Source organism: Pezoporus occidentalis, unplaced genomic scaffold (assembly GCF_034315485.1).
Source record: "Pezoporus occidentalis ecotype Australia unplaced genomic scaffold, CSIRO_AGI_Poc_V1 ctg1, whole genome shotgun sequence".
Taxonomy (NCBI): domain Eukaryota; kingdom Metazoa; phylum Chordata; class Aves; order Psittaciformes; family Psittacidae; genus Pezoporus; species Pezoporus occidentalis.
The window spans coordinates 6,944,602-6,969,172 of NW_026912778.1; the positions used below are offsets into that span (position 1 = coordinate 6,944,602).

A 24,571-nucleotide genomic window follows, 5' to 3' on the forward strand; every position below is an offset into this window, starting at 1 on the left:
GGCTCATTCCCCCTCGCTCCCCTCTCGTGTGACAGAGGGCAGCCCGGAGCAGCCTGGGCGGAGGGAGCAGGGGTGGAGTAGGTCATTAGATCGTTCTCCCGAGTGCCTAGATTACCCCCAGAGCTGAAGGGCCAGAGAGGGGATCAACTTCAACCCCTCTTCAGTCCCCGGGCTGCCGGCGAGGACTGGCTTCCGCCCGGCAGCCCCAGCGCAGGGGTCCGGGGCACCCGCCGCTCCTCTTGGCGTGGGGGAAAAGCCTTTACACCTCCGTAAATCGCGTGAGAAGTGGCTACAAGCTCTGATAAGGGCTCTTGGCAGCTCCTAAGGCCGTGTACGTTTTGGTTGGCCCAAGTTGTGTGTGCAGCGGGGTGAGGAATTAAAAGAAAGTTCAGGCTCGGAAAAAAAACAAACATAGTACCTTTTATTCACACTTCACAATACCCTACCAGCCTTCTCCCTTTCAGTCTGTCAGTAAGTAGAATTAGTGTGTATGATATAAACCCAGCCATTAGAAGTTACTGATAATCAGACATATTGATATAAGTACTTTCGAGATGTTTTCAGCTCTATGGCTAACCTAATTGTACCTTAAAATATGTTTAACCACTATTACAGTTTATAAACCAAATTCTGTTACATGATGTGACTTATATGCAACTAAAATTTATCAATGCAGTAGAAATAAGAGCAACCTTAATGGTCTAAAAGATTAAATAAATTTTCTTGTTTGTTAGCCTGTTATGAGATTCACAAATGGCATTTCATAGAAAATAACAATGTTGTGGAGTGTTGGGTAAATGGGAAAAGTCCATTGCTCCAGTCTTCAGCTGTGTGAACATATGTGCATCATGTACATGTGTGTGTGTATGAACACATGGCTGTCTTTTGGGTTCTCTGTTTTCTTTTGCCTGGTGTACCAGTTTTAAGCTTTTTGCTTGTGTTTTCAGCCCTGAAGTACTCTGACTCAGACTTCACCTCTATCATTAATACTTGTTGCCATGTTAACTTGCTTCTCAGCAACAGTGTGCCTATTTTGTCCCCCTCTTATCCCAGCTGCCTATTTTCTACTAGGTTGCCTTCATGTATGGAATGCCTTTCTTTTGTATTACCTAGAAGAAACAAATTATATTGTTTCTAACACCAGCAAACTGTTAGAGAACCATTAAGGTAACTATGCTACCTAATTGAGTAAATTGAGTAACACAAGATCTTGTTATTGTAACCTTTGTCCTTAAAAATGTGAACTAATACAATCCAGCTGCTAAATTGGACTGCAGCCATTTAGTTTTCCTAAAGATCATGATTCACTTCATAAAAGCAGTTGAAGCTGGCCTCTGGGGTTAGTGATTTGTTTGAATATGATACCTGTGTTTCTGTGAGGCCTCCAGATTGCTTTGGAGCTGTGAAATTTGTGCCACCTAAAGTGCCATGCCTAATGAGCTCTTTCCCAACCAGCTGAGCCAGCTTCCCTGATTTGTTGAGAGACAAGTAATAGTGTCAGGTCAAAGGCGCATCATAACAAAAATATTACCACATTAGGGACCTAACAAAAGCCTTACAGTGGAGTCTTTCACCCTCAACCCAACCCTCAAAAGCCCCCTCCCCACCCCCTTTGGCCAAGTCATGATCAACATCTTCATAGCCTTTATTTCAAGGACATACTAGTGTTTTTTCAAGTGCTAAGCAAAGGAAAAGATCAATAAACCCCCTCTGTGTTTCCAAACAGCTGTAGCTGGAATGACCTTTGGCAACTGCACTAAGTTGTTGGTAACTTGGCATGAATGTTAAGAACAATCTGGACTCTTCTGAGATGCTGGAATGCTTTAAGAGCTGAGTGCACACAATGTTTCTGTAAAACAAATCTTACAAGTTTGTGTCCCAAAGATAAGTTTGGTTGAATGTAATGGTGGGTGTCATATGTTGAAATAGTTTAAAAGTATTGTGATAAACTAACCCAGGGCTTCTGACTCTGGTTTAATTGGCTGAATGGACTCTTTCCATGATTCCATTCAAGGACCTATCTTCCTAAGTGGCCAGCTGACAGAAGACAGAGCATATGCTTTGGGTAACTTATTCTGTGTGTGAGAGAAGCTGATATGCTCATTTAAGAAAATGTGGGATAGTTAAAACTGATGTTGCAGTATTCAATGGTAGAGTTAAACCAAATCATATCACATTTAAGATTTTTTTTTTTCACTGAAAGATGCTCTAACACTTGTCCAAGGGGTTTATTATTCAACCTTGGCAGAATACATTTGAAATTAGAGACAGTGATGCTAGCTAGACTCAAAAATATGACAACTATTATCTGAATTCACAGGCATGAAAAGATATTAAATGACTCTGTGAATGTTTGATTTGGGTGCTTTGGGAGACAAATAATGCACTTTCTGTTCAAAGTTAAGAAATAATAATAATACTAAATAATGTCTTATATGCCAAAGCTGTTCAGATGTTGAATACATGTTAACACTTGCATGTTATTTGTGTGCAGGATATGATTTCATTTACTGTTTTCTAGGAGACCTTTTGTCTAGCAATACAGCGTCTTTTCCTTTTATGGCTGTGGTGCTTCCTCTTCCATTTCAGTCCATTTACTTACATTTATTCTTTTCCATGGCCCATGGCTTATGTTCCACTGTTCCACATGAACCACAGTGGCATCAAAGCATGAAGAGGTTCCAGGTGGTTTTAATCTGGTTTTGAAAAGGAGACTAGAATATGACCTCTCACAGACATGTGCCACCCTATTAATTAAAAAATAGTTTTTCAAATGCCTCATTTTTATTACCATCATGCAAGGTGCTACTCAAGTTGCTATGAAAACTAAATAAGTGATATCACACCTGCAAATGGATCAGCAGGCAATGCTTTTAGGAGAGTGTTCAAACACAGTTATGCAGCATGTGCACTTTGATACGTAGTTTTGGTATGTAGTACATTTCTACAACTTCTACTGAAAAGAATGGTTGGAAAACAAAGCTAGAGAAATGCCCCAAATGTCTAGCATTGTGTGGGGTAATTAAAAGATGTTTCAGGTCACATACTGAATATGGTACCAAACCTTCCTTAACAAGAAACTTAATTGTTCAGCAAATATAAGACAGGTTTCTATGTCTAAGAGTTGTTTTTTTTTTTTGTTTTTATGTGATTTCTGTGTGATGTTTCTGTATGCAGTAAGGTAGAAAGGCAGCAATTACTGCATAAGAAAATGAGGTTATATAGCTATGCTTTATTTCAGATATTCTACCTAGCTATTAAAGCAAAATAATTCAAGACAGACTGTCTGCCAGAAATGTCAAAGTAACTTAGAGGGCAAGAAAATGAATGAACACCAGGCTTAGAGATTTGCCAGAATGCATTTTTGCAGCATACCATATTATCTCATACTAAGTCAGTGGCTAGATTATTTTACTCATCCAGGACAACAGCAGTTCATGTACTTCAGGAAAACGAGAACCCAGGATACATCAAAGCAGAGTATAAGAAAATAGTTATGGAAAATCTATTACCAAAGCTCATATTGTATGAGTTCTTCAAGACGTCAAGACTTCCATGGCAACGTTTGGAGGAAGACACAAAAAGAAACAGCCCTGTGGTTGTCTGTCTTTTCAAAAATAGTAGGTAGGATAGGAGAAAATAGAATGTGTTTTTTTAAAATATAAGAAATAGCAATCGTAGTTAGTAGTATCATCAGAATAGAAATAGAAGTTAATGCCTTAGGAATATATGAATATAAAGGGGCTTGCTTGGCCTAGGAGTTTACGAAGGATAATAAAGTGAAGACTAGATCACTTTGCTTTATAAAGTAGAAAAGGGAAGTCACTAGAGACATTCAAAAACAGAATGAGAAACTTTTACACTGCATTTCCTGATTTGCAAGAATGCTTAGAAAGTATGCAATTTTTGTGAAAAGATTTGTCAGAGCACGTGGGAGGTTGTTCCAGTAAGTGAGGTGAGAGAGGTGATGACTGGTTTTTAGATTACATTTAACCAGTATTAAAGAAGGAATGCTAAGAGTTAGAGAGCTCCCTGCTACTTTGGAAATACCTACTACAACTGAAAGAGAGGCTTTGGAGTGAAGAAAATTATCTAGTGGAAAATATCTAGTGAAGAAGGGTAGGAATTAGCTGCCTAGGAAGCTAAGGACAAAGTGATTTAGGAATTCGGTCTCAGATACCTGTTCAGAGAAGCTTTTTTAGCTCTCCAGCATGCCTTTCCTTCATCAAATTCCTACTGTCATGCTCAACATTACCATAGCCTGTATCTTAGGCATAATAGTACATTTTTCAATTGGTTGTCCTGCATAGAGGTCAAATAACTGGGGAATGATAAGCTGCTAGTGTTTCACTTTAAATGCTTAATGCTTTTAATGAAAAACCCTTAAAGCAATTAAGGTAACAGTGGTCAATGAGGATACAAGTATTATTATTTAAAACCCTTTAAAAGTCACTAGATAACTGAGGGAGTTTGGAGTTAATTCCATGCCTGAAAACCAATAACACATTTAAGAAATAATTTTAGTCTACTAGAAGAATGCAAACACGATCACAAATGTGTATGGCCAGGGCAGTACAGGCCTTGCTAGGAAGGCAATCCTTCAAGGTGTTAAAACTTCTTAAGTCTCAAGCCAGGCCGTAAATGCATAAGGAAGGATTCGGTGTTAAAGCATGCCCTGCCCTTTCTCTATCTGATATAATTATAGGAGAACCTTTAAAACCCTGTATTTGGCACTGTCTTTAAACACCACAGCAGTATAGCAGCTGGCAGTAAAAACAAAACAAAAATATGTGAACCCCTCCCATGCCTCTTGCAACTTTGGCAACACACTATGTGAAGGGCTGACTGTCTACCCTGTTCATCTGATTATCAACTCATCAAGTAGTGCCAATGTCTGTACATTTGGAAATTGTTCTGTGCTTAGACTCAAACTGTAAAAGGCTTCTTAAAAAGCTAGTGTGAGCAGTTAAATCAGACCAGCCACCCCGTAAAGTAACTTCTATTAGAACCATGTAATTCTGGTGCAACTAAATTGTTGTCTATTTCCCTAAAAGATTACAACCACATGCATAAAAATCATGCTTTTTTATATTTGTTGAAAAACTAGTACTACGCATTCTTTGACTAATATCTGTTTGAAGAGAGAAGGAACACATTTTTGATTATGTTTTAAGTTCTAAAAAGTAAGAAATACCCGCCTACCTCTCTAAAAAAAAAGAAAGGAGGAGAAATCCCACAAAACCTTCATTCCAACTTTGAAAAATGAATTTGCAGGGAGCCTTGAATCCAGTGAGTCCTCCTTATTCTGCACTCCAAATTTCTGCAGGGGCTGACAGTGATAGTTGTCTTTCTAAACAATGTTTTGGCTCCCTCTTTTATTTTCTTTCTTTTTCTCCACACACAATCACTGTCTAGATACATCAATTTCTGGGTGGTCTGTTTCAAGGAAAAAAGTATCACCTACAGAACTTTTTTTGACGTGGTGCAGAGTATTTTGTGCTGCAGAGTTGTTGTTACATGTATGTTTTAGGGAAGTCAGAGAACTTCCACAATTATCTTGTGCACAAAAACCTGGAAGTGCTGCAGAATACTTGTAATGTACTACATCTTATCATCTGGTCGGAATAATGATGGGGTGACATTCAGAAATAATGCAGAAACATGGATGAGAACTCAAAGAAAAGGTGTGAAAAAAAGGAAGCAGAACAACTGATGAGTAATGTACTTAATAGAAATGACACTTTTCACTTAAGATGAAATTGAGAAATTAGTTGAAAATCTCATACGTCAACACCATGGCACTTTTTTAAATAAGTTTATGATTTGAAATAATTTTTTATGCTTAGTGTTATGAAATACAGGAAATTGAATCAAGAACTGAGTAACAACAAAAAACCATACAAAACTACCAGAATCAAGTTATTAATTTCACAAGGAAATGTAACTGTGATATGATTTGGTGAAAATAAAAAAAAGCATAAATCTTTATTTCAGGCATGGTCAATGTAACTTTAAATGTAGATTTTAAAAATAATAGCAGTTATTATAAGAAAACATGTATATTAAAATGTGAAATAAATTAGTTCTATGTCAAAAGAGAGCCCATAGCTAATACTTAAAATTTAAGCCAGTAGGTTGTTTGCAAAGTATTTTAACTATTAGATGTTTACAGTCAATTACTGGATATTATTTCTGATAACTTAAAATGTTTACAGCTACAAAATAAACTGCATTTGCCAGTCAATACTGAGATCCTCAGATGAATCTTGACTTACAAAATGCAGAACATTCCAGGTTTTAGGGTAGTGAGCTGTGCAGCTTTGTGAAAGGAGCATGTTATGTTGGTATAAGCACCTTTACTTTTAATGAATGCAGTCAGATTCATCCTTCCATCCATGTTAAAAGATCTAACCAAAATATTTAGTTCAAATTTATGCTGCATCTGTACATGCTGAATTCATTTGATGAGACCTACTAATTACTTCCTAATAACATTAGGAAGAAACCAAAATCGTCAATGCAATTATTAAGCTAAGTGAAAATTGGCTGTTATATTCTTGGATATCTGGAAATCTTACTAATAGGTACATTCCTCTATCATAAATATCTAGATATCTGTCTTCCATTTTATATTTCTGCTATTCAAACATTCAAATAAACTTATCAATTTTGAGAATTAAAGACAAAGCCTTTTCTACTACTGGAAAAAATACATCTTTGACTGTGTTATAAAACTTGAAACCTTCTGACATAGTTGTTGAATTGCAAAAATTTTTATGTGGAGCCATATAAATAAGTCTTCCAAGATATTTCAGAAATCATATAAAAACAGAATCCACAGCCACATCAAATATGGTAACATACTTAAGTATTCAATAAGGTCACCAGTATGTCATTTTAAATGACAATGCAGAAAACCTAATGGAGAATTATTATAAAATAAATTAGGATCTGGAATTTTTCTCTACAACCCATTAATGTAGCATTATGCATTTGCATTTGCAGAGCAACCTGGGAACAGTTTCTGGAAACAAAGAAGGAAAGCAGATCACTGCCACATTTTTCAGAAAATTACTTTTTTTGAATACAAATGTACAAGGAACTTTTGAACATGCATCGCAGCAACTAAAAGGTGCTCAACAAAGCAATGCACTTACTTCAAACTAGAAAAGTAATTGATTACAATGGTGAAGAAACTCCACTAATATCGAGGTATGCTGGATTACATAAAAACCCCATATGAGGCTTCCTCACTTAGGAAACTGCTTTGGTTTGCAATGTGTGTATTGTCCAGAGATGTCTCTAGTGCATACTGCTCACTTCTCTGGAAGCTGAGTCAGACAGTTTCTGACAGAAAAGTAACTGATGCACTCTTCTTAATGTTTCCATGTTTTTCAATTAGTAGCTACAGTACAGAATTAATCAAAACTCAACAATTATTGGATTAATTCCATTTTGAGGTAAATCAGACAGCAGCTGGCAGCAAAAATAGTTTAACCATACTTCATCTCATATATGCACATTCATAAAAAGAATGGTATAAAAAGATTAAGGTCTTGTATATCTATAAACTGGGGACAATAAAAAAGATCTTCAGAAAACACTGTTTTGTTCATGCACTGAAATCACAGCAGTGTATAAACTACTTTTTTTTCCAAATACAGTGGGGTTTTTTATTTTTAAGTTTCACAAGTATTGATCTTAATTAAAGACAACATAAAATATTTGCTTAGAAATTATTATGTGGGTAAATATAAACAGGATTGGTAGCATATTCTAAGAAGCAGTCTCACCTTTCTTATTACAATTAATCCACTTAAAATTCTTCATAATTCTATCATGACAAAAGTAGGAAATTTTCATATCATATATTTTCCTTAAATTGGAAAACTGCATGCAAAGATAAGTTAAATAAAAATTGAGACTACTAAGATTTGTCTGGTTAAGTCTGTTGAATGGTAATCAGAAATTTGAATTAGCTCTGGTCTGCCATGGAGTTCTACAAGAAAGGAAGGGAAGCCTTGGAAGCTTCATAGTCTACATTGTTCTGTTGTTTTGGGACAATTAACAAGTCTTTACCTTTTTCTGCTCCACTTTCCTGTTCATTCCTCCCTCTGATTCCCAACACTAGGTATGTCCTTCCATGCTTAAGCAGCTGTGCAAAAAGACAGTATATAAATATATCTGTCAATAATAATATCTTGTCATGTGCTTTACAACAGCTATCTCAATTTTCATATTTATTAAATCTGATAAAAATGTTTAATTTTTGAATATAGCGTTGATAATTATTTCTTGCTTTCCAGTTCTGTTTTGTTTTGTTTAACATTTTACTGCAGCATTGAGAAACCTGAATGAGTACATTCAGGTTTGAGAACAGAACTCAGGTATGAGAACAAATAAATTGGGAAACTGCCTTTTGGGGATAAAATGCATGATGTAATAGTATTTAATTTCCTAAAACTTTCCTTTAATTTAATATTTTGAAGATGATGTTTAGAGTGAAAACTGCGTGTGTAAGAGTGTACTAGAACATTGAGGATTAAAATAAAAAAAAACGGAATTAATGTACATAAATACACTGGAATGAAAATTAGTTTAACACAGGGATATTCCATTGAAACCCAACCACTTTTCTTTTGATGGTGGGATTAAGTAAGGAATATATCAACACTGACAATATGAAGCAGTGATTGCCTTGGAGAAGGTGAAGATATGTGAACAGGTAAGGACATTGCTAGTTGTGTTTATATGGATTAAATATGATATCTCATATAATCAAAGTTAGTGGACATAGGATAAGGTGATTGAAAAGAATTCCTCATTCTTGTGACCTTTTATATATTGAAACACAGAGAGTTATTGTATTTCTCCCTCGGCTTCATGCCTCGTGTACTTTGGACATGTCATGCAGAGCTACATCTGCAAAAGGACTTCAGTGGTTTTCAGACAAGTGCTCAGCCACTGCACCCTTTGGGTATTTTTGTTTTTACCAGGAAAAATGTCTCACCAACAGTGTTAATGTGTAAAGTGTAAAGTGTATGTTAATCTTTGTTTAGTACATGCATAAAATCTTCTGGTCTTCTGGCCGGTCCTATATGCTGCGACGCAAGCAGTGGGCACAGATCATATTTGGCCTTTGTACATAATACTGCGGTGGTGCCTCTCTCACTAGATTATGTTGTTGCGCAACTCCTACTCTTCAAAATAATTCCATGGCAAAATATTTGCCTAGTCTGTGGTTCTTTTCTTTTTCCTGTCAGGGAGAGGGGAAGGTTCAAATGCACAACTATTTTGGGAGGTGTTTACTCACCTAAATTTAAGCTGCTTTAGGGCTTAAATGCTTCTGACATTCTTGTGATACATAGCAGGCAACAGTGAAATTTCATTAGGCCAGGTAAAAAGTGAAATATAAAGGCAGGGACAAAGCAAATACCTTCCACTTCTTGTTTCCTACTTACTGCCTTTGACCATAATTAGGTGTGTAAAATTAATGAGCTGAACAGCATTGTATTAAGCTACGCAGAATTTTTACTGGGATGCCTAATTTCCCTCCTGTATTTTATATGTACCACTGTTGATGGACTTAACAGGTCTATCAAAATGAAATATTTCTGTGTTTCATAGATACTACTGAGATAAGTAGGTATGGATCTAGACCTTCATCCTTATGTGATTGAATTTTATTTCTTGGAATGGTGATTGTCAATACCTTAGCGTTATTCTAGTAAATAAAAGTATCTATTTTTCATAGAATTGTAGAATAATTAAGGTTTGAAAGAACCTTAAGATCATCTACTTCCAACCCCCCTGCCATGGCCAGGGTTCATACTAGACCACGTCACCCAAGGCTCTGTCCAGTCTGGCCTTGAACACTGCCAGGGATGGAACATTTACCTGTTCTCTGGGCAAGCTGTTCCAGTGCCTCACCACCCTCACAGTAAAGAACTTCTTCCTTATATCTAACCTGAATTCTCCCTGTTTAAGTTTAAACCCATTCCCCCTTGTTTTATCGCTACAATCCCTGATGAAGAGTCCCTCTCCAGCATCCTTGTAGGCTCCCCTGAGAACTGGAAGGCTGCTATGAGGTCTCCATGCAGCCTTCTCTTCTCTGGGCTGAACAGCCCTAACATTCTCATCCTGTCCTTATACGGGAGGTGCTCCAGCCCCCGATCATCCTCGTGGCCCTCTGGACAATGAAAGCAAGCATTTTGTGAAATGCTTTATCAGTTAAGAGGGAAATATTGCTGCCGTTTGAATTATTTTATGCCCTGTAACATTAATGAATAGAGCATAATGTTTGAGACATTAAGGATCACTTATTAGTTTTTTCAAAAGACAAGTGAAAAAAAAATAATCTGAAAACTGAAAATTTAAAAAGCCAGAATAAGAATATGAGAATGAACATAAGTAAACACCCTATCAAAAAAGTGTGAACCATGTAAGACCAGATTCAGTCCTGGTGACAGCTTAAGAATTTTTGTAAATGTGAAGTGAATCAGAGTGGATCATTTCACCTCCCTGGCACCCTGTACCACACCATATTTCAAGTCACTGTTCTCTGTTCAGTGTTTCAGTATTAAGAAAGCCCAAATCTCTTACGGAACCACAATTATCTTGACAAGTTTCAAAGAAAAAGTAATTAGAACAAGACTGCTTTTATTTCATTAGTAAGGCTAAGATTTATTTTGGCAAAATGAATGTGTTTAATTCTGAATTTGTTCTGTTATTTTTTATTTGGGCTTTTATAGTCTATTAGTTGTGTTATGCTTTAATGTAGTTTCTATTATAGATAATATTTCTTTTTATATTTCAATTTTCTAGCATTTTTTCCCAGAATTTCCCATTTCATATTCCATGAATAAGTGTAGAATTTCCTGAAATTCCTTTGCAGTGATAAAACAAATTGTGAAATGTAAGAATTCTTCATAAAATTGAACTTCAAATTTTTATCCATTCTAGTCAGGGGTTTTTAAGACTTATTAGACAGATTTTCTGCCTGTAGAACAAATAAAGATAATACTACTAGACTGCATTCCCATGAATGAAACCATCGATTTAATCACCCCATGATTTTTAATGTCTTTCAATTATTGCCTTTTCTTTTTCTTTAGTCATGAAGGTCCCACAAGATAGAGTGACTACTGTACAAAAATTTATTAGATATACCAGGTTAGTATGATAAAAACATCATCCTCTCAGTTTTTGAGGGAAATTTTTTGGCTTGTAAATCCCAGCCTAGGTGTAAAGAACTACGTAATCCATTTCTAAGCAGCTGAAACAGCAAAATCTATAAGGTAATTTACAGTATTGCAGCAGAAGTCTTCCACAGAGTTTAATTAAAGTGTTCTGGTGATCTGAAGATATTCATAATCCAGCAATGAAATTAAAGAAATCCACGTCAACAGAGCTTTTTCTCAGGCTGAGGATGCCAGTTGGCATTCCTATGCATATATATATACACACACATTATATATAGTTTGTATAAATCCACAGTTAATGACCAAAATACAGAATAGTTGTTCAATCACCTCCAAGTAAGTGAAGCAATGCCAAATTATGAGGCTTCTAGTCCCAGCTGGTTGATTCAGATCACTTAAGTGAGGCATTCTTTGCATAAACTTTTTATACAGTTCATGGAGAGAATGAGGTGGGTGATCTGAAAAGGGAAACTTTTCTGCTGAGCTACTTAGAGCTTGTGAGTAAGAACGCTAAGCATCACATAGGGCTGAGCTCTGTGCTTTGGATGTCTGTTCATTTGGCTCCAGCATCCCTTCTCAGCACCAGAGTCTAACTACAAATAAATATTTAGCTATTTAAAAGACAAATGTTAATCATGGTGGAATCATTACCAGATGGACAATGCAACTAGACTGTGGAACCCATTGCCATTAACACCAAATTACCATCAATGAAAGTGCAATAGCAACATGTGGATGAATTACAGTACATATATATTCTCTTTTGTTCTAGTTACTCTCAAATAATATGTGGATCTTTGTTCAGAACAAGTACAGTCATGTTTTTGGAATTATGTAAATACTATAATGTCTACTAAGCTAAATAAATCTATTTCACATATTTTCCAGTACATTTTTTCAAGATAAAAGAGACTATTTTTGAAGAATATTTGATTTTTTCACTTAATTTAGATATGTTCCAGTCTTTCTATATCAATATGTATTCAATAATCAAAATATATTTGTGTGTGGGTACAAATATACATAGCCTGCATACCTTTTTATACCTAGCAAATAGTGTAGTTCTCCATGTCACTAATTTCTATTTGAAAGATAAATTAGCCCATTTCAAACTCCCCAAACTGGTATAACCTGGCAAAAGGGCAACAGTATTTACAGAGTGAGTTTATGTTTTTCTTCCTGGCTTAGATGACATTAGGTGGGGCTGATAGAGTTCAGTGCCAAGAAAAGCATATGTATTTATCTCAAAGTGCCTTTTAATGAACTTATTCCACTTCCATACCTTAAAAGAAATATTCTTGTTTAAATGAGAAGAAATAAATTTTTATATCAGACAAGCTTGAGTTATTTTGTAGCTCTGATGCTTCTAAGGACTGAGAGTCTGGTATAATCATGATCACACACACTAAAGACCATTCCACCACAGAGCTTATAATATGGTTTAAACCAACAGACAACCAATATTTTATAGGGAATGAAGAAAGATAATAGCACTGGTTGGAAGAGATTTTCATAAATGGGTTATTTGCACAAATTATAGTTAGAATAAGGCAGGGAATATTTTTAGCATATTTTTCATGACTGACTTGAAACGTAAAAGAATGAGTATTCTTCATAAAGAAGGAGAATAGCGCAATGCTTCTTATTATCATTGGATAATCTGTTCCTGGGTATTTACTTATTTATTAGACTTTTTGTTTTTACAAGTAAACCTGGTTATTGCTTTTTATTTATGTCTATCTTCTGCAGGGGAGAAATATGTTCTTTTGAAGTCAGTTATGTGTGGGCTTCCCACATATAAGACACAAAAGTCAGCTCTCCATATGTTTATTCAGAGGTGGCTAGTGAGTGCAAATGATGCTGATAGGCTGGAGCCTTCAGGTTTCCTGTTGGTAGTTTTTCTGAGATAAGTTTTTGCAGCATTGGGCCTGTGGATGGAGCATTTGTTTGCTCAAAGTTTTTAAAGCACCTTTTACACATGAAAAGTGAGGGTGGATCTTGGCACCACTGTACGTTCTTTTTTCATATCTCTCTTGGCCTTTTTTGAGTTTCTGGGCTCTAGCTCAAAGTTACTAACCACATCTGGTATCTGGTTCATAAAAAGTTCAAGGCAAGATGTCTCAATGGTCAGCAAAGATGTCAAAAAATGTAGAGACTAACTATGTGCAAATTCAGACTCATACACTAGGAATCTAGGAATCAAGACAAATCAAATATTGCATGACTAAATGTAATCCAATGAACCTAAGCCACACATGAATTATTTCATGCTGATTCACTTAGGTATATGACTAATCAGTCAGAGCTAACAGTAGCAGACTCAAAAGGGAGAGAGAGCTGGAGAAATCAGCAAAGATGGAGAAAATGTGAGTAACTGGGAAAACACTTTGCTTAACACTTTTAATTTATTGCACAAGTTCATTGCATAGCTTCCTTCTATTGCTCTGAGAACAAATAATCAGCCTAAACAATCAGAGATATGTCTATACTAGCCTTTTGCCCTACATCTTTCAAGCATTAGTTGAAAGGGAGAGAGCAGTCCTCATGGTAGCTGATACAGTAACTACTAGCACCAGTAACTCTTAGCATGTCCAAATGCCGATAGTGTGGTGGTCAAAAGTAGTAGTAGTAGCAGCAGCTTTCCCATAGCAGACCTATACAGTTTCTCCTAATACTAGAATTATTCTAGTTTAAATCAAGACTCAGGGACTTTTAGGCCAAGATACACAAAAATATTAAAGTGCCAAAAGTGGATATGTAGATGGTTTAAGCATCTAAATCTAAGACTATGATTCTCAAAGTCCTGTTGACCAATGTTAGGGACTATATTTTTAGCAGTACAACTCCTCTAATGCAGAAGATTCCACTCTTTTCAGTGACTGCCATCTCATTAGGATGAAGACTGGCAGCTGTTTGAAACTTAAGTCTAATTCTAATAGAATATGGCAGTAGGGATTTCAAGACTTTCCATAGAATGAATTAACTGAAATCCATATCTCCCTAGAAAGTGTCTTATCCACTGTGAGGCTGTATGGTGATACTGTTTTGGTATGGGGGACTGCCCCTAGCTTGAAACTTCACTGTAAGAAGTCTTTCGTGAAGTATGCCTGCGTATTTTAACCTAAATGATCATTTTATGTAGCTGCAGAAATGGTCAGGCTCATGTAAGGTACTTCTGGCTTTTATTTGTTGTTAGGTTTTAAGTTTAAAAATATACTGATATGATTCATTTAAACTCTAAACTAAATAATTCCTTGCAAAGTTGCTTTCTCCCCCTGTGGGGAATCCTGAAAAATCCTGAAATAATTAGCTCTAATAATAAAATACATCTTGTCATAGCTGGGGATTAATTATTACATCTAGATATTGCTAAAAAGGTCTTCAGGAAGATCACAGAATGAAATAAGAGGGATAGATGCAAAAGTAAAGTAGAAAGATTATGAGTCTATTGAATTCTTATTTGTTCTTTTAACCAAGAAGTTGTATTAGCAGGATATGTCAGTTATCACGACATTAACTGGTTGTGAAGAGTGTTTAAAAAGGGTTTGTTTGTTGTTTTTTTTTTTTGAGAAAAAGTGATGTAAATACAGCTGAATGTCAGTGTAGTTTGAGATAAGTGTTCTCTTTCTGGAATCAGACAGCATTTTTGGATTACAGAATCCAAATGAACTTTCAGTGCTGTATTTATGGAAGGCACATGGAGTTAGAATTAATACAGTATTAAAAAAAAGGAGAAAAAGAAGGAGAACTAGAGAGAAAGAGATAGAAAATGAGAAAAGGAAATAAACACACAATATGCAGTAACCACAGTTTAGAACAGTTTAGTGCATCATAAAGGTTAAATACAGATGGAGTATCCTGTGACGGGGAAGTTGCAATTAAACACCTATTTCTTCCAAGTTTCCAAAAAAAATTAGATCTGTGTATGATGCCCAGATGTTTAAGAAACTAGACTATCCAAACATGTCAGAAAACATCAACTTCATATTCAGATTGTAAGAAGTTTCTATGTTTATAAATTGTTTTTAGCATAGTCACTGACAAATAAGCAGTAGTCAACAAAAATGCAGATTTACCTCTTATGACTGGTTTTTTTTTTTCCTTTAGTTCAGAGACAACAGAAAGTATGCCATCGGTTTTGTCTACAAACCCCATGTCTATTATGTATTCCTAAATTAGGCCAATGTTCTAATTTTTGATCAGTGGCTATTCTGGCTATTTTCTGTTCCCTAAGAATTCTTGACAGAAAGCATCAAAATAGTTGTTGCTCAAAGGTCAAGTATTCAACCGAGTCTTTGACCTGCACTATACTCTGTAATATAACCTTTAGTTTAGAGACAATAATGGGAAGGATTCTGCTGCTTAGTCATAGGCATTCACATAATTTTAGATGCTTTAAGGAATTTTAGATACCCATTGACAGATATAAGGCAGTCAAGAAACACAATTTTTGTGGAGCAGCAGTGAAAATGTAACCACGAACATAACCCTGAGACACCAGTCTGCCCTAATGCAACAAGTGGAGATTTCCTATAAGTTAGTGAGTTTGTTTGTGGCATAAAAACTGTCATATGCTATTGATAGTCTTTACAATCCTAAGATCCATGAATTATGCTGAGGAGACAGAGTTCATATGTGTGTCATACACATGCATAGGTGGAGACAAGGAGTTAATGAGTTCATGGTAACGTAAAATGTTTGTGATCACAGAAGTGATTAATTATCAATCCATTGCAAAGTAATTTAAGTCTAGTTGTGTCTCACCTCAGAGCAACTCATGCTAAAGGCATCCTAGCCATGGAATAATAGAAGGTGATAAATCAGAAATAATTTGAATATTTTGGCTGTCATATCAGGATGTTTACAGCTACAGAGTATGAAATGAATTACTACCAGAGGGTGACTCCAAGAAGATATATTTGTATTTGGAAGATGAAAGATTAAAAAAAATGTTGTTTCAGGCATACAAGAGTCTGTTATTTATTTCCGTTTACTTAATGGATTCATTACTAGCATTTAATTTAGCTGTGGTGTCTATATGCCAATAGTTGTTATATAGATTCTTTACTGCATAAGTACAATCAAATGGCTATTGGTTTACATGTCTTTAGCAAGATTTTAGCTCCTCAGTGTGTTCCTAAATGCTAGCACTACTGTATTCCCCCTGAATAGACAACAGATTTTTCAGGCAGTCACAGAATAGTCTGAAGATCAGATCTCTGATGTATTATGAATGTATTCTGCACGTTGCAAGAAGTTTTCAATAATGTTGGTCCAAATTTCTCATGAATGGCATTTTTCCGCAGAAAATACTGGTAAACTAAAGCCACATAATTTGTATTGGTTTCTGTAAAATTTCCAGTAGCATGCTCAAGCTAATTGAAAAATGTGTTGCCTATTGTGGCTTTACTATTTCATTCTGGGTTTATTTCAGGAAGTTTTACTTATGTTATATGCTATTGCATGTGTCTGTTGACCGTGTGAGTTCACACTGATGATACATGTGGTTTACTGTAGCAAACTGAAATAACACTAAAAGTCTGCCCCTTATTGTAGTTGTTTGTCCATTTAAAACTGTGCCTGTTTACAGGGAAACAGCTTCCCAGAAGAACAGAACTAGAAGCAGCAGTCACTGAAGAGGATTCCCTAGAAGAGCAGGCTAGTTGCATAAATAAGTATACCTTTTGAATGATGAACAAGAGGATTGAGAGTTATTAATTTTCTTAGTTTCAAGAAGGAAATAGAACTTTCTCTGATAATGCAATATTGCTGTTTGATCTGGCAACCTCACAGTTCCCAAAGCCACAAGCTGCGTTTATGGTTCTAGGAACAGCGGTAAAGGCTGTTCACAGACAGCATTCCTCCTAGTGGTAATTTAGAGGGAGAAACAGAAAGAAGTCCTCTATGTCTGGAAGCTTGCTAAATGGAAAAGCTAATCTGGAAGTTTTGCAACACGAACCCCAAGAATCAGCAAATACACATTAGCCAAACTCTGACCCTGAGGCACAGCCCATCACTTTGATAATGTTAATTGTGTAGAACAGCATCTGAAATCAGTCTAGGATCACCTGAGATAACTTCTCCAAAGTCTTAGCTGTTGTTGGCTATTTCCCAGAGATTACCACAGTTATGCTTTCTTCTTGGGAAGAAATTACCATTCTGTAAGTGGTCTGGTTTCTGTTTTGGCAAGAATGTTGTTTTTTTTTTGTGTTTTAGTTTTTTCACATCACCTAGCCAGAGGAGTTCCCTACTAGGAGATCAGGTAGCATATTACTTGGTAGAAACCATCTGCAGTTCTAATTGTTAAATTCTGTCAGCTTTTGAACCCAAACCTTCTGAATAACACAGTGGCCATTTGATGGTTTTACAGATGTTTTTGGCTGTAATCCCAAAAGGGTGGGGACATTAGGTATAATAAAACAAATTATAAACAATCACAGAACAAATATTCCTAAGGAGGTTACTTCAGGTGAAAAGGAGGCAAGCACTGTACCTGCTAGCAATCTGAATATACCACTGCTGCTTCTTGTGATTTCGTCAACTCATTCCAGCAGCATAGCTGAACAGACTTTAGCAAGTCTTTTTGGAGGCAGCAAAAATATCATTGTAAACACCCTGGAGTCATGAATTTGGTCATGTAATGTGTGCGGATGCTGACCACAGTTATGCTTTCTTCTTGGGAAGAACAGAGACATTAGATGTTTTATTGCTACTGCTGCCTCCAGTGACAGGTTCCCCATAGTCTGAAAAACCGGATTCCTAAAATGTTTGTAGACCTGTTTTCCAGGTGGTTGATGTCACTTTAAAATCCAAAGTGAGTCATATTTGGTCTTATAGCAAATTGGCACTTCTGTGCATTCGGAAGCTGAAACTGATGCATCAATTGCTACTTCCTTTCGTTCATCAGGAAGCAACAATACAAGGGGAAAAAAGTAAAAAACACCCTGACAGACATCTCTGAAATCTATGTATGTTTAAGACAGTATCTGTATCAGACAGAATGAGCCTTTAAATTTTGCTACAAAACCCATGTTGAATTCTTTTTGGTTATATCTTGCTAAACATATGACTCTTCTTTTTAATCCTGTGGATGGGACCATGAAAGTGGCTTAAAAAGGCAACTCTTTTAACCTAGAAGCTCTTTTTCTGGTTTTGACACAATCATGTACGTGATTGTATGCACTGCATCATGTAATTGCATGCTGTCAAGTCAAAGTAAATTCATGCACCACCCTCTAATTGTGAAAAGGAAAACAACATCCACAACTATAAAAAAGTTCAGAAAATAGAAATCCTAAATAAACCAAATTATCATTAAAAAACAACTACAAAATCACTGCTGAATGGTGTAATTGAAACTCTTTGTGCTTACACTGTTCTTATACAAGTCAAAGGAATGATTTGGTCTAAAAAATTAGTCCTGTGAAACATTGTTTAGGGAATTTAAACTTTCTGTTAATACAAATTTTGTCACCACTTTGTCTGGCATTACTTGTTGTGAATTCATATTTAATATGTAATGGATGAGAATTTAAAAATCATATATAATTCATGACTGTAGTGACAGGACAAAGAGTAATGGGTTAAAACTTAAACATGGGAAGTTTAGATTGGATATAAGGAAGAAGTTCTTTACAGTAAGGGTGGTGAGGCACTGGAATGGGTTGCCCAGGGAAGTTGTGAATGCTCCATCCCTGGCAGTGTTCAAGGCCAGGCTGGACAGAGCCTTGGGTGACATGGTTTAGTGTGAGGTGTCCCTGTCTGTGGCAGGGGGGTTGGAACTAGATGATCTTAAGGTCCTTTCCAACCCTAACGATTCTATGATTCTATGATTCTGTTTTTAGACAAAGGCTGAATTGACTTCAGCTTTGCCTCTCTAGCAAAATCTACTTGTTTACAAAACCACATTCTCTAAGTTAGGACAAAGGATAGATAACCTCCAAGACCTTGAAGAACTGTACAGGAAATAACAGGAACTAAACTGTCTAATATTGCAAACACTGTTGTTGCTCCTTGAAAATATGTTCATAATGTACATTTCAAAAATGAAAGCAATGGCCCTCTTTAAGGAAGTTAGGAGTGTGTTTCTTTGGGAGATATCTGATGTTAGAAGATATGCTTTCAGTTGAAAGTATCCTAGACCACAACCAAAGGGTCTGAAAGGCTGTACATTAAAGAAGTCAGACACATTGATGTGACAGTTCTGAACAAAAAGCCGTGGTGACCACAGAAGCTGTGGTCGATGTAAATGCAAAATACCTCAAGAAAAGACCCAGGATTTGATCTAGGAGACTAAAGTGTCTTCTAGTATAAACTGACAAAAGCAGTCATCCTTACGTGGTATATATTTTGCCTTTAGGCTTGCATGAATACACAAGGAAACACAGTTTTCTTGGTTTTAAGTTGTTGCTGCGCAAATTCTAGCTGATCAGCTGCAGTTTTTGGAAGATCTAATGGCAGTGCCCGAGGTATAACTCCATAATGGCTTATTATTACATTATTACAAAATTCCATAGAGAATCATATCAAAAGGCCAGTATTCCCTGATGGTAGCAATTAGCATTTTGATATAAGAAACAAGGCACTGCAGAATGGTTCTTTCCCTGTTAGGCACATAAGGATTTAAAAGCATGGGAAAAACAGCCCAGACTCAAGCTCAGAGCTCCCCTTTAAAAAGCTGTTATGCATCTCCATGCCTCAGACAGTACTTCCAAGTAAGAAAATCATTCCTTGGCCATTGGGCTGACCTGGAAGTTTCTGTCAAAGTGTCAAAATATGCAGCTGCAAGAAGTTGTGGTGACTAAGATATGGGAATGAAACAAAAAATAACTTCTCTGTTTTGGCTGCTGAAGCAGAAAATTAAAAGAAACAAATATTTTCTATTGAATCAAGATATGTTTTGTTGTTTGGTGTACTGAAAGCAGCTTGACCCTTACTTTCCTCATGAATGCTTTCCTGGTTTTGTTGAAAAGCCAGAGTAAGGAAGAAGTGTATTCACAAAACCAGTGAAAGATCATGATTCCTTTTGCTGGGTGGCTAGGGGTATTTAGACATAGAGTCAGGGGTCTGGTGTTTTGTTCTCTTAGAGAGATTTTGAAATCATGTTGTTTACCTCCTGAAAGAGCATCCTGACTACCTGAGTGCTGAATGGATGTCTTAACTACTGTTTTGGTCTGTCCTATGGAAATTGCAGAAAGAAAAGTGTGAGACAAAAAAGTAGGAGGGAGAAGGGTGACTCTATTTTGTCACTGGGACATTCACTATAGGAATGAGGCACCTTGATTCTAATTTCTGCAGTTTGTTACTGTTTGTAAGGATAGGTAGAGCACACCTATCACTGACAAGGATGTTCATTTAAAGGGTGGGAGTTACAAATAATGAGCAAGTTGTAAAGTAGGTCTTCCCAGCTTTAATCTCAAATAGGCTTCTCTACACAGGCTGGTGCCTACAATTCATCTGCTCAGAGTTCGGGAATTAAATATTGTATTCCTTTTCATCCTTTCCTTATTTCTAAGGTATGAAAAAATGCAGAATTTTTAGTAGTTTCACTGTATTCAGTATTTTGGTATCTAACAAATACCCTACCAAACTAAAACATTTTACCAGAAGAAAGAATTTTGCTACTGTGGATTGATTTACAATGTTTGTTTATATTTCACTGCACTTGGGCGCTGCCAAGTTTGGTTGTTGATTTTGTTGGAGTTTTTTTTTTGTCTGTCTCTAAATGCTTATTATTGTATGAGCAAGCATTATGCTTAATCCTGTTGTGGTTAAATGAGAAGATTTAGCAATTTCATTCCATGCTTTCATCCTTAACTGTTCATAGCCATGCATTCATGTTTCTTGCTACTGTTTGATCTGTCCAGAAGAAATTCAGTCCAGAATGTTACCTATATGGGCTTTCATTAAGGGTTATGGACACATTATTTGGGGACTGTTAACACAAAGATTTGCTGTAAGTTTCATCATCTTAGTTAGAAGTAGTTAAGGAGGAGAAATTTAAGGGATTATTGATGATCACTACATGGATGCAAATTGCTATTGGGATGGCACAATGAAAAAAAGGCAACTGTGACTTTGAAAAACTTCCCACCAGGAGAATTCCAGGAGAGAAGCCAACAAGTGGTGTTAGGCTTTGGTGTGCAGTCATCTGGGATAGTCAAAACTCCAGTCACAGACATGGCAAAAAAATGAACTGAAACTAGTTCATTTGCAGAGAAGGCGGCTAGGGTGAAAGGAGGAATGGGGAATCTGATTAATGAGAGGAGGTGGAAGGGTGTGACTTGTTTAAATTTGCAAAAGGAAGGCCGAGAGGGGATTAGATTGCTCTCCTCAGGGATAAACACCATGAGGGAACAGATCTGTTTAAGTTAAAGAACAATGTTGGCACAAGAACAAATAGGTATAGGCTGACCCTGAAAAATCTTGGGCTGGATGTTAAAAGAATATTGCTAAGTATTAATAAAATGTTCTTCAAGTAGTCATAAGCATCTTGCAAGGATGACCAGCACACACCTGTACCTGAAGCAAAGGAATTTGCATCTCTGAGTGAGGGTGGATAATCCAAAAGAAGGAGAAATTCTAACCCTGTAGATTTATTTCTCTGTCACCAGCTCATTTCCTTTTAAATGTGGCTTACCGAATGAATCTGATGTTGTCTTGCTTTTATTAGCAAAGGGCCAGGTGTAAAGACTCTCTTCCCAGCACATATTCCTAATAAGGTCCTAAAATTTAACTGTTAGAAGTTAAATTCTTCTGTACTGCAATATATGCCAGTTCAAGAGCTAGCTTGCAGCATTTACTTGCTGATCCATTACTGATCTGCCATGTGTATCAGGTCATAACAAGCCCATTAATCTGTGGGTGACCTGACCATAGGTTCACTGGAACCCAGCGTTTCTTTGGTATTTATAGATAATAAATACATTTTTAAAAAAACTGCAAACGATTTTTGCCAACAGGGATTTGCCATCAAGCTTTGTTATGACATTTGTGAAGAGAAAGTGAAGAGGCTTTGAAAATTACATCACTTACAATAGACTATTTACAGTTGGCTGTCACTAATGGAAGATATAGCACTCTGCCCAAGTTATATTGCAGAACATCAGGGGTTATGAACTTAAAAGCACCTGTTTTTTTTATGTAATAGACTAATATGAGATGTATTGTCATATACTATAATGTTTTGCTTGCAAGTAAAGCCTCTGCTCTGCTTACAGCATTATAGTGAAGACTTTTTTTGCTAAGATATCTTCACTTTTGTAGGGAACAGAGACTTAAGGCCAAACACTGGGCATAAAAAAAGCTAAGATAAGGTCTGTTGGGAACAGTATATTTACATAAAGGAAAATAAAATGTAGCTCTGGAATAAAATAAAGATTAAAGCCTCTAGTTACTAGCTTCTCCTGATTTAACGTATCACTGAGGTCTTAGTCATGTTTTTGTAACTCTAAGTTACCACTTTCTAAAATTTAAATCACGTCCTTGCACTACATGATTTACAATCCAGTGAATCAATCCAGCAAAAATTACATTGAGCATAAACCAATGGTTAAAGAAGCAAAATAAATTTAGATTACTACAAGGACCAACACAATTTTTAGAGTGACAGCAAGTAATAAAGCTTGGCTTGTGCAGCAAGGAATGGCCTATTTTCAAAAAACCTGTTTTCACAGAAAAGTGGTAGATGTTTTTACTTTATTTCAAAAATATTGCAGTTTCTTGATGCAGATAGCTCAATGATCACAAAGGTTAGCCTGTTTTGCTAGAAATGTCTGCCTCACATTTGACTTGCTTTGTTTTCTAAAAATGACAGCAACTTTTCCTATGGTAGGCATATTTTAAGATGTGTCTCCCATGGGGGTTTCTTTGTGTTTAATAATGTACGAACTGACTCTGCATCTTTTCTCAAAGTTTTAAAAACTGCATGGTCTGGATTTTCTCCCTGGCCATCTCTTTTCATAGAAACCACCTCTATCCTTCTACAAGAGCTGTTTAAAATCTGTGAAACAGTTTGAGAGCTCATGGGAGAAACTAAACAGTCACAAAAATATACACTGACAACATATTCACATCACTCTTGTTTCCATGGAACATCATCTTAAAGATTAAAAGAAATGCATTCAAAGTATTGCCTGTTGTTCTGCTTTCTTATGATACTTCTGGTAGCCATATTGATAGTTGTTTTAATAGCCTGCTGTACATATTTTGAAAAAGTAAAAGTAAACTCAACAGCAAAAGAGAAGTTACCTTTAATCTTTCGAAATGGATAACTTTAGAACTTTAAGCATTTGATTGTACTTTATCACCTGACTAAATCTTGTTCTCACAGAAACTGTGAGCTAGAGTGGGACAGCAGAAGAAAGGAAGCAAAGGAAAGATGGTAAGTGAAAATTAGTTTGAAATGCTCAGTCTTCATTGAATGAGTATTTGCTGAGCAGTAAATTGAAAACCAGTGTACATCTCCTGTGGGAATCTGGAGTGTTCAGTACACATAAACACAGATGTGAATTTACTGATGGGGAGGAAGACCATTCCCCTAAGACATGAAGCCACCGAATTCTGCTGCCGAAACGACACCATATGTAATCCTAGGGCTGCGCTGCAACTTCTGTTTGATGCTTGACCCTTCACAAAGATAAATGGAGCAAAGATGGGATGTTGACAGCATATAAGTGTTGTTTCTCTTTTGTCTATTGCAGACTGGCTAGCATCACCCAACATAAACCAGGGAACAGCCTCTAGTTCTCTCTTTTTTTATCATCTCTTTAGATGTCCTTGAAGCCATAAATGTTTTTTCAGAAGTTCATTCTTTACTGTGAGGGTGGTGAGGCACTGGAACAGCTTGCCCAGAGAACTGGTAAATGCTCCATCCCTGGCAGTGTTCAAGGCCAGGTTGGACAGAGCCTTGGGTGACATGGTTTAGTGTGAGGCGTCCCTGCCTGTGGCACGGGGGTTGGAAGGAGATGATCCTAAAGTCCTTTCCAACACAAACCATTCCATAATCCTTTGATTTCATTACTGTGCTATTAAAGAAATTATATGCTTTTCTTTAAATGCAGATGCTTACCCAAAGGTACTTCCAGTTAACTGTAGTACATTCAGCATTGATCGTACATCAAGAAAAATACAGAAAGTTTTCTCACAGACCTTAGTGGAGATGCTCATTTAGAAAATGTACTAGTTTACTGATGAAATGACAACTGTGCTTTTAAAATGGGATATTCAGGTCAGAAAGGAAATCAAGTGGAAGCTGATGGAAATACAGTATTAAGCAAAAAGAGCAAGTTGTCCACAATAACCCCTGTTCCTTTCATTGACTGTAGCTGAAGTGCTTGCTGTCTTAACATTCCTGAATGTGCCATGGACAT

At 36.4% G+C, this 24,571-nt stretch overlaps 1 long non-coding RNA gene across 1 annotated transcript; it reads left to right on the forward strand.

The window, feature by feature from the left end:
- Positions 1 to 109: 109 nt before the first annotated feature.
- LOC134163502 (uncharacterized) lies at positions 110 to 16,862 on the forward strand. Its single transcript, XR_009964758.1, has 3 exons — positions 110 to 1,167; positions 7,006 to 8,725; positions 16,792 to 16,862. It is a non-coding gene; the product is annotated as an uncharacterized LOC134163502 (long non-coding RNA).
- Positions 16,863 to 24,571: the final 7,709 nt, after the last annotated feature.